This window comes from Helianthus annuus, chromosome 8, assembly GCF_002127325.2.
Source record: "Helianthus annuus cultivar XRQ/B chromosome 8, HanXRQr2.0-SUNRISE, whole genome shotgun sequence".
NCBI lineage: Eukaryota > Viridiplantae > Streptophyta > Magnoliopsida > Asterales > Asteraceae > Helianthus > Helianthus annuus.
Window position 1 is genome coordinate 73,698,144 of NC_035440.2, and position 10,109 is coordinate 73,708,252.

Sequence of the window (10,109 nt, forward strand, 5' to 3'; positions counted from 1 at the left end):
AATTCCACCTTCTCCGAAATGAGCAGAAAGGGTCCGAAATGGCTCGAAATGGTTATGGTTATCCGAAATGAACAAGTGTGATCCGAAATAATGTTGCCTGATCCGAAATCAACACCTTCTGATCCGTAATGGAACAGTCTGATCCGTAATGCTAGCCTGTGGATCCGAAATGCAGTTCAATCTGGTCCGAAATGCAAGTAAATGATCTGAAATGCAAGACTGTGAATCCGAAATGATCCGAAATGTAGTATGCTTATCCGAAATCCAAGTTATCAATCCGAAATGGATCCGAAATGCTTGTTTATGGTCCGAAATTGCTAGTTTCTGGTCCGAAATTGATGCTGATAATCCGAAATGACTGATTTTTGGTCTGAAATCCAAGCCTTTTGATCAGTAATGGTCCGAAATGCTTGAAGTTTATCCAGAATTGAAGCAGCTAATCCGAAATCAACAGCAGAAACCCTAAAACAACCGTCAAACACGTCCAAACCTTCGATTTTCTGCAGAAAACAATTCTGAACCGAGTAAAACAAGAGCCGAACGCTCTGATACCAATTGTAGGTCCCCGTACCATGCGGATCGTAACAGAATCGTCGATCTAACCTAGAGTGCGGAATCCCCTAGATCAGATTTCACAGAAAAACGAGTAGAACAAGAATCAAGAACACGATACACTTTCAATCCGGTCTTCTATTGATTATCCAACACAAGGTTTACAATCAATTCAAGACCCACAAGAAATCTCTCGGCCACTCTCTGTAGATTTCTCTAACTCTCTCTCAATCCCTCTAAGTGTGTAACCTAAACCCTAATGCTAAGCCTTGTTTATATAGGACAAGGTTTGCACATGGGCTTTAGTCTGGGCCAGGCCATTCTCCAAGCCCATAACACTAAATAACTCCCTAACCAATACTGCTAAGCCCGATACAAAATATCCAAAGACTAAATAAACAAACTATTAAGCTATTGACACAAAACATGCACCAACAAAAAGTTAGTTTCGGTAGTTAAATAATAAGTTTAAACAAGTTACATGGGTTAAACAAACAAAATTTAACAATTTTTCGGAATTAGGGGGCGTCGCGTGACGCCTAGCCCCTTTTTTCACAGCAAGCTGCTTAAACTGTTGCTGAATATTCCCAGCATGACCCGATTTCACGGAAACGAGCATAACTCTCTCGTTTTTAATCCGTTTTACCCGATTCTTTTTCCTACGCGTCCGTATTTTAATTCTCCATCTTATGGAGTTTAAATCCAACATCCGGCAAAACAAAATTTCAGACCTTTAAGTTTTCGACTTAATGCCTTTTTACAAAGTTTTGACCCGTTCATGCGTTTATCAAACAAACATGTTTGTTTGATCCCAAATTCACATAAATCTTAAAATTTCAATATTGTCTATCATATTAGGTTCAATTCACGAGTTTACGTATATTCTTCAACCCGTTTGTACTTAAATGCTTGTTTTGACCCGTTAAGGGTATTTAAGCACTTTTCCGCATAATTCATACTTGTTTATTTCTAGCATCCTATTTTTGCAATATTTATCGTATGATCTTCCACCACAACTATATGCGTGGAGGATTTAATGTGGAGATATATTTGTTCCGAGCCTTACTCCTCGGATTATCATGTTACGGCAAAGACTCATATAGAGTCTTTTGACTAAAGGTTTATACCATTCGATTTCTATACTTATTTTAAATATTTATTCAACCATAAAACTCGTTTCCAAACAACTCTTAAGGGTTGTTTGTTCAATTTAGCCTACAAGGGCGTTTTGGTCAATTTTGGTCCTTCTTTTACGACGAAGGACTTTTAGATACTTGTTTGACCCAAAATCCGATCTTTTAGCTATACCTTGTTTAGAAACCATATGTCTCTAAAACAATACGATTATAACTTAACTTATTCGGTCTACCTTTAAAATAACCGATTATCAAACTTTGACCTTATTTAACTCTTAGAGAACCTCATTTTCTAAATGATGAGTTGGACCACTTTACATACCTGGCTCGGGTTAATGCATTAACCCGTTTTAATACCTTGATTTAGAAATCACTAATTAATAGCGACGCAAATATCCATTCTATATAGAATCCTGAAATCATATAACTCAACGGTAATCATTAGTCGATATTGTCAAAGGGTGATATCTTCACCTTTTGACCATTTGGTCTAAATGTCCGTTTATTTCTGCAAGATGATATTTGTTTCCATCTCATCAAAGTGACTCATTACGGTTTACACCGTATGGTCGTTTACTTATAACCCATTTCTCAACTCTTTTGACCCATTATGGCTTATGCCATAAAGTGTCTTTCAAAAAAAAACTAATGTTTATTGTTAACTCGTCACCAAATTACTATTTTGCCCTTATTATTCTTTTTGGCTTACCTTATAAGGTAACCATAAAAATTTCATCTTTATAATCGTTATAGTATATAATCGATTAATCAATTTAATCCTTTTTAACCATCAATGTGGTTTCTTATCATTTTTACTTATATCGTTCCATACAACTACATGTCGGAAACATCACTTTTCAATTGTTTGTCTATCTTATCCGAAATCAATACGATAAGACATTTTCTAGGAATTAACAAGAGTGTAAGCTTTACTTACCTTACATCCGAATTATGCTTTTCCTTCATTCTTGATTCATTTGACCCGCTTCCTTCCCCAAGCTTTCACCTAGCTTGCTAAGCGTCAAACTATCATTGTAATTGTAAGATGGTTAGGTTAGTCATAATCATATACGACTATACCATCCTAAGCTTCTTATGTCAAATTTGTCGTTCGATCATATAATTGGTCAGTTTGACTTTTTAAAGTCAATTGACTTATCATCTTATTCAACGCACATTTGGTTTATTGAATTTCACTTAGGCATTTCGTCCGAACCCTTAACGAAATTAAATTTTACGCACTAACTACTAGGTAACATGATTTCAAGCATTTATGTCACGATCTTAACATCGATTCCTTTATATCATACAAAAATCCATTTTGTGAGATGTATGATCTTGTATCCAAATTCGTGGTTTAATCAAACACCTTCTATTCGTTATCATGCATGTTGATTCTAAGCATAGCTATATCATCAATTTTATCATAACATTAAAACCCACTTATCTAAGTGTGTTAATTCATCAAATTCTTCAATTCATAGCATGTTATGTATGATTTTCACTTAGGGTTTCGTTCCTAAGCAAGTATACATCACTAATCTAGCCATAGCTTCTCTAATCCATGCCTAATTCGCGATTAGGATGATTATCAAATCTTCACAACTTCACCAAATATCAAGATTTTACATACCTTATGATCCCCTAGTTCGGGTGATCATTAATCCGTGTTCATGCACTGATTTAGGGCTCGAATTGATCTTCAATTTAGTGATTTTTGCAGAGTTAGGGTTTACAACCCCTCTTTCTTGCTCCTGGTCGATCGAACAAACACACACCAAGTGGGTGTGTGTGTTTTATTTTTGTTTTTAATAAAACTAGTTTGCCTTCTTGACAATATTAGTCCCTTGTGTTTTATTTTGATCGAATGAAGCTATAATTCACTATTTATAACTTAATCACCTATCACTAACTAGGTTAATTATTCCTAGTTAGTTCAATGGGTTTGGGAAGTCATATCCCGTCTTATTTTAAGTCCCGTTAATCTTGGGCCTTCTATATGCTTTGTTTCCTCAAAGCCCTTATACCGTTTTTATCTAATATTAGGTTCATTTAATTAAAATCCTAATATTCATCGGTTTGCTTTTACCTCTAACGGTGCTTTACCCTTATCTAGTATTAACGGGGTTTGATTACCAAATGTTAGGATCCGAGGCTGACATGATTGTGCTTGTTTGTATGACTTGAACATTCAGAGTATATGAAATGATGTAAAGTGGAGCGGAAATGAATACAAACTTTGTTAAACACAATCAAAGGAGAATATAGTTTGATAAACAATTGCTTTTCATTAAGTTGAAGGATTAAACAATACAAAGCAAATGATTACAGCATGTTTACAGAACTAAGCTCCCCCTCAGCCTGATACTCCATGGTTGATCGTACAAGATGAAAGGAGATGAGCAAAAAGCTCCAAGCTCAAATAGAACAGTACACGTACTGCTCTATTTATAGTGCAGATCAAACCACTGAGAATCAAAGCTGACGTCACCATGAAAGTGACATCTAACAACCTAACAACCTGTAACTACTGACTAGTACAAGCCCTGCTTACTAAACAACTGATTACAAGATATAAGTTAAACTGCTGCTGGTGAATCTGCTGTTGATACTAAGCCATTGTTGTGGTTGAGCAGTGGTTCACCTTTGGTTGATCAGGCCTTTGGTTCAACAGTGCTTGTCTTCAACAGGGCTTTGGTCCTCAGCAGTATTTGAGACATCAGTAGATTGGACATCAGTGCTTAGTCTCCAGCAGTCTTTAGGAATCAGCAGTTGTTGTAGGTCAACCTTTGTTGTAGAATATCAGTACTTTGAGTTGCATCAGATGTTGGAGCCACTGTCAAGGGGAAAATTTAGTGTAAACCGCTGCTTATGATGAATCCACTGTTCTGAACCAGTTTTGGCTTTACATCATCTGTTCCTCTGGTAGGGTTCAATCCCAACACCAAACCCGTTTTCGAGGTGTTACAAGTCCACCCCCTTAAAGAGGTTTCGTCCTCGAAACCTTTCTTACATAGTTCATCGAGTTCTAAACTCAATGCGTTTGACCTGAGTAATCTTTTAAGCATTACTCATACTTTAACCAATTGTTAATATTACCAGAAAAATTATGGTAATATCTTTTTGGTTACAGAACATCTACGTACCTCATACGACATAATATAATTTGAAATAACGCAATTCCGTTATTTCTACTAGTTTAGTTAACTTAGCGATATCCATCTCTTTTATATATTATCGAACTCTTTGTGAATCCGTTACCTTGACCCGTTTAAAGGTCTTTAGTGAAATCTTTCACTTTTAGCAACTATTTCTTTGGTTTTCAAATTCATTTATTCGGTTCAGTTACTCCGAATCTTCCGCTTACGAGCAAACCAAATTTCTCGATTTGAATTGCTGACCTTCACCGGTCTCACTAACTAGACTTATTAGTCCAGTTACTTTTTACCGCTCGCTTGGTTATAATGCGATTCTACTTCACATTACATTTCTTAACCGTGATCGTGTCACATCATGTTTAATTTATATATCTACCTTTCATTTTCGAAAAGATCACTTTTCGAATATATCTTCTTGCGCCTATCAGCGTCAAGACTTGAATCTTTCATGCTTACTATTCAAATTCCTATTAGAATTTATATTTGTAAAAATGTTATTTCTCACTAAAACTGAATTTTAGTTTAACGTTTTTCTCTTTAACTATGTCAATTACTCATATCAAGGAAATTGACAACCCATGATTTATTGTTTTCCGTTCTCGTTTTACGCCGGGAATCATAACAAGTTCCCTCACCTTACACTATTGACCCGTAGATTCCTTCACTTAACCTCGTAGGCTATTTCCTTAAGTTTTCATCTCTTTAAGGCGAGGCCCTTATGATCCACTTGCTTCAATTCATGACCCGTGGGTCATTTTGGCCCCGTAGACCTTTACACTAATTAATATCCCGTAGGTTATGATGATCCCGTAGATCATCTTTTATTCTAGTCTTTATTCAATTGTCTGTTTATACATATATAGCTTTAAAGCATCCTTTGTTATGTTTGGAATCATTTAATTTTGCTTTTGAACTTTAGTTGACCTTGACCGTAGTCTAAGGTTTCATTTGTTTACTTTTGGACTATCTTTCCGACTTTCCGACTTCTAACGTCATTTACACGTCGGTTTGTTCTACGCTTACCGTTACCCGGTTCATACTTATACTCCTTTACAACCCATTACCCGGGTCCTTCTATCTTATTGTTTTTTAGCTTTCCGGTTTCACCGGTTTGCGTTTTCCTATTATATTAAGCGTTATTCCTTAATTGACTCGTTTGACTCATTTTGGGTGAATTTTCATCACCTATGAATGTCAAACTTCATTCTTTATTTGACCCGTCCAACTTTGAAATGGTTGAACGTAATTACCAAAATTTATGTTTGCGAAAATTCTTGTCATCTTTTAGTCATGACTCATATTCCGAGTCTTTTGACTTTCTATTTCGCGTTCCTGTTTCTCAGTCTACGCATGCGTTTAGTTCCTTACCCATCAACCGTGTGTTTTACCGAAATCGTTATCATTGCACCCCTTCCGGTATGCATTAAGACTTCATTTCGATTTACTTGGTCATCTTAGCGAAATTCGTCGGTTTTATTCGACCATGTCTTTTATTCTTTACGTGACCACCATTGACGGCCTTATTAATTATGAGTGACGATTATCATCGTTATCCTTTCTTTACTATGACTAAAGTTAACAACCTTGATTATCTTTTTCGTGTGGGCAACACCTTTGTTTTTATGACCCGGCGGATCATCTATACTTTGGTTTTACTTGCCCATTTTGTTCACCATGGCCCTTTCGTCCAAGATGACTTATTTTCGTGAATTTTCTTTTGATCATTCATTTATATCATCATTTAAATTAACCCTTGTCCCTTCTCTCGGGCTCATTATCCTAATGTAATACGCTTCCGTCACCCGGCTATGCGTTTACATTATTATCAACTATTTTGTTCATTTGTTTCATTTGGGTACTTTTTAATTTGTCTCATTCACCCCGTCCTTACTACATCGGATGTAAATGTGTCCTCTATAAGAAGTTCATGGTATCATATGCCACTACTTACTTGGCCAGAGTAAGCGATTAACACATGACATGCATGACCTTTTTATAGTTTTCACATCACGCCCTATGTAAGTAATGCCTCTATTTGTTTCTCTTGGAAACAATATCCCGAATACATTTTCTATTCGGGTTTTTCCAAGTTTTTTTTATCTACATATGCAACTTTCAATTTCTACATATTTGTTGCATATTACTATTTGTGCAATTAAATTTAAAATGTGCACCTGGTAATGCTTGCCCTAACGGGCTTCTCTTGCCATTAGTCTTGTTCGCGATCACTACGCGATTTAGGTCCTTGATGAGTGTGCTTTTCTCGTCATACCTCGGACCGTTCCACCGTCATATCCACAATTCATTCAACTCTCGTCATCTTCATATGCGAGTATCCTTCAATTAAAACATTCACAAAAGTTAGCAATCTCGACATTAATGGATGCCCGCATTATAATACAAGGCTTTTCTACTATATGCATCAACGCGTGTAATTTCGTCGACTATATCTGCTCTATATCGTTTTTATTGGTGTAACGTGTATTACAAGATAACCACATGTGTTGTTTACAACACTTTAACATGCTAAATCATTAACATACATGTACTTACCGGATTTGCGATCAAGCCTCGAACCGAACAATTTACCCTTCAACCTTGGGCTCTGATTACCAACTTGTAACACCCTTGCTTGTTTAATACAATATTTTATATAAGTTTCGTATAAATACATGTTTATACGATTACACGTACGTATGACAATACGAGTTTACTAAAACTTTTACAATTTAAAAAAAATAGAACAACTCAATGTAATTGAATTCGTCGTTTAAAAGATACGACATAACGCCGTGCGGAAGCTTTAATCTCGTGTTCGGTTCTTCATCGAGCTTGATCTTCATCCGGGCACTCTTGACATTCACTTAAGATCCAAAACCAACTTAAAAGTTAGTTTCGGTAGTTGAATAATAAGTTTATACAAGTTACATGGGTTAAACAAACAAAATTTAACAATTTTTCGGAATTAGGGGGCGTCGCGTGACGCCTAGCCCCCTTTTTTCACAGCAAGCTGCTTAAACTGTTGCTGCATATTCCCAGCTTGACCCGATTTCGCGGAAACAAGCATAACTCTCTCGTTTTTAATCCGTTTTACCCGATTCTTTTTCCTACGCGTCCGTAATTTAATTCTCCATCTTATGGAGTTTAAATCCAACATCCGGCATAACAAAATTTCAGACCTTTAAGTTGTCGACTTAATGCCTTTTTACAATGTTTTGACCCGTTCATGCGTTTATCAAACAAACATGTTTGTTTGATCCCAAATTCACATAAATCTTAAAATTTCAATATTGTCTATCATATTAGGTTCAATTCACGAGTTTATGTATATTCTTAAACCCGTTTGTACTTAAATGCTTGTTTTGACCCGTTAAGGGTATTTAAGCACTTTTCCGCATAATTCATATTTGTTTATTTCTAGCATCCTATTTTCGCAATATTTATCGTATGATCTTTCACCACAACTATATGTGTGGAGTATTTAATGTGGAGATATATTTGTTCCGAGCCTTACTCCTCGGATTTTCATGTTACGGCAAAGACTCATATAGAGTCTTTTGAATAAAGATTTATACCATTCGATTTCTATACTTATTTTAAATATTTATTCAACCATAAAACTCGTTTCCAAACAACCCTTAAGGGTTGTTTGTTCAATTTAGCCTACAAGGGCGTTTTGGTGAATTTTGGTCCTTCTTTTACGACGTAGGACTTTTAGATACTTGTTTGACCCAAAATCCGATCTTTTAGCTATAACCTTGTTTAGAAACCATATGTCTCTAAAACAATACGATTATAACTTAAATTATTCGGTCTACCTTTATAATAACCGATTATCAAACTTTGACCTTATTTAACTCTTAGAGAACCTCATTTTCTAAATGATGAGTTGGACCACTTTACATACCTGGCTCGGGTTAATGCATTAACCCGTTTTAATACCTTGATTTAGAAATCACTAATTAATAGCGATGCAAATATCCATTCTATATAGAATCCTGAAATCATATAACTCAACGGTAATCATTAGTCGATATTGTCAAAGGGTGATATCTTCACCTTTTGACCATTTGGTTTAAATGTCTGTTTATTTCTACAAGATGATATTTGTTTCCATCTCATCAAAGTGACTCATTACGGTTTACACCGTATGGTTGTTTACTTATAACCCATTTCTCAACTCTTTTGACCCATTATGGCTTATGCCATAAAGTGTCTTTCAAAAAAAAAAAACTAATGTTTATTGTTAACACGTCACCAAATTACTATTTTGCCCTTATTATTCTTTTTGGCTTACCTTATAAGGTAACCATAAAAATTTCATCTTTATAATCGTTATAGTATATAAACGATTAATCAATTTAATCCTTTTTAACCATCAATGTGGTTTCTTATCATTTTCACTTATATCGTTCCATACCACTACATGTCGGAAACATCACTTTTCAATTGTTTGTCTATCTTATCCGAAATCAATACAATAAGACATTTTCTAAGAATTAACAAGAGTGTAAGCTTTACTTACCTTACATCCGAATTATGTTTTTCCTTCATTCTTGATTCGTTTGACCCGCTTCCTTCCCCAAGCCTTCACCTAGCTTGCCAAGCGTCAAACTATCATTGTAATTGTAAGATGGTTAGGTTAGTCATAATCATTTACGACTATACCATCCTACGCTTCTTATGTCAAATTTATCACTCGATTATATAATTGGTCAGTTTGACTTTTTAAGTCAGTTGACTTATCATCTTATTCAATGCACATTTGGTTTATTGAATTTCACTTAGGCATTTCGTCCGAACCCTTAACGAAATCAAATTTTACGCACTAACTACTAGGTAACATGATTTCAAGCATTTATGTCACGATCTTAACATCGATTCCTTTATATCATACAAAAACCCATTTTGTGAGATGTATGATCTTGTATCCAAATTCATGGTTTAATCAAACACCTTCTATTCGTTATCATGCATGTTGATTCTAAGCATAGCTATATCATCAATTTTATCATAACATTAAAACCCACTTATCTAAGTGTGTTAATTCATCATCTTCTTCAATTCATAGCATGTTATGTATGATTTTCACTTGGGGTTTCGTTCCTAAGCAAGTATACATCACTAATCTAGCCATAGCTTCTCTAATCCATGCCTAATTCGCGATTAGGATGATTATCAAATCTTCACAACTTCACTAAATATCAATATTTACATACCTTATGATCCCCTAGTTCGGGTGATCATTAATCCGTGTTCATGC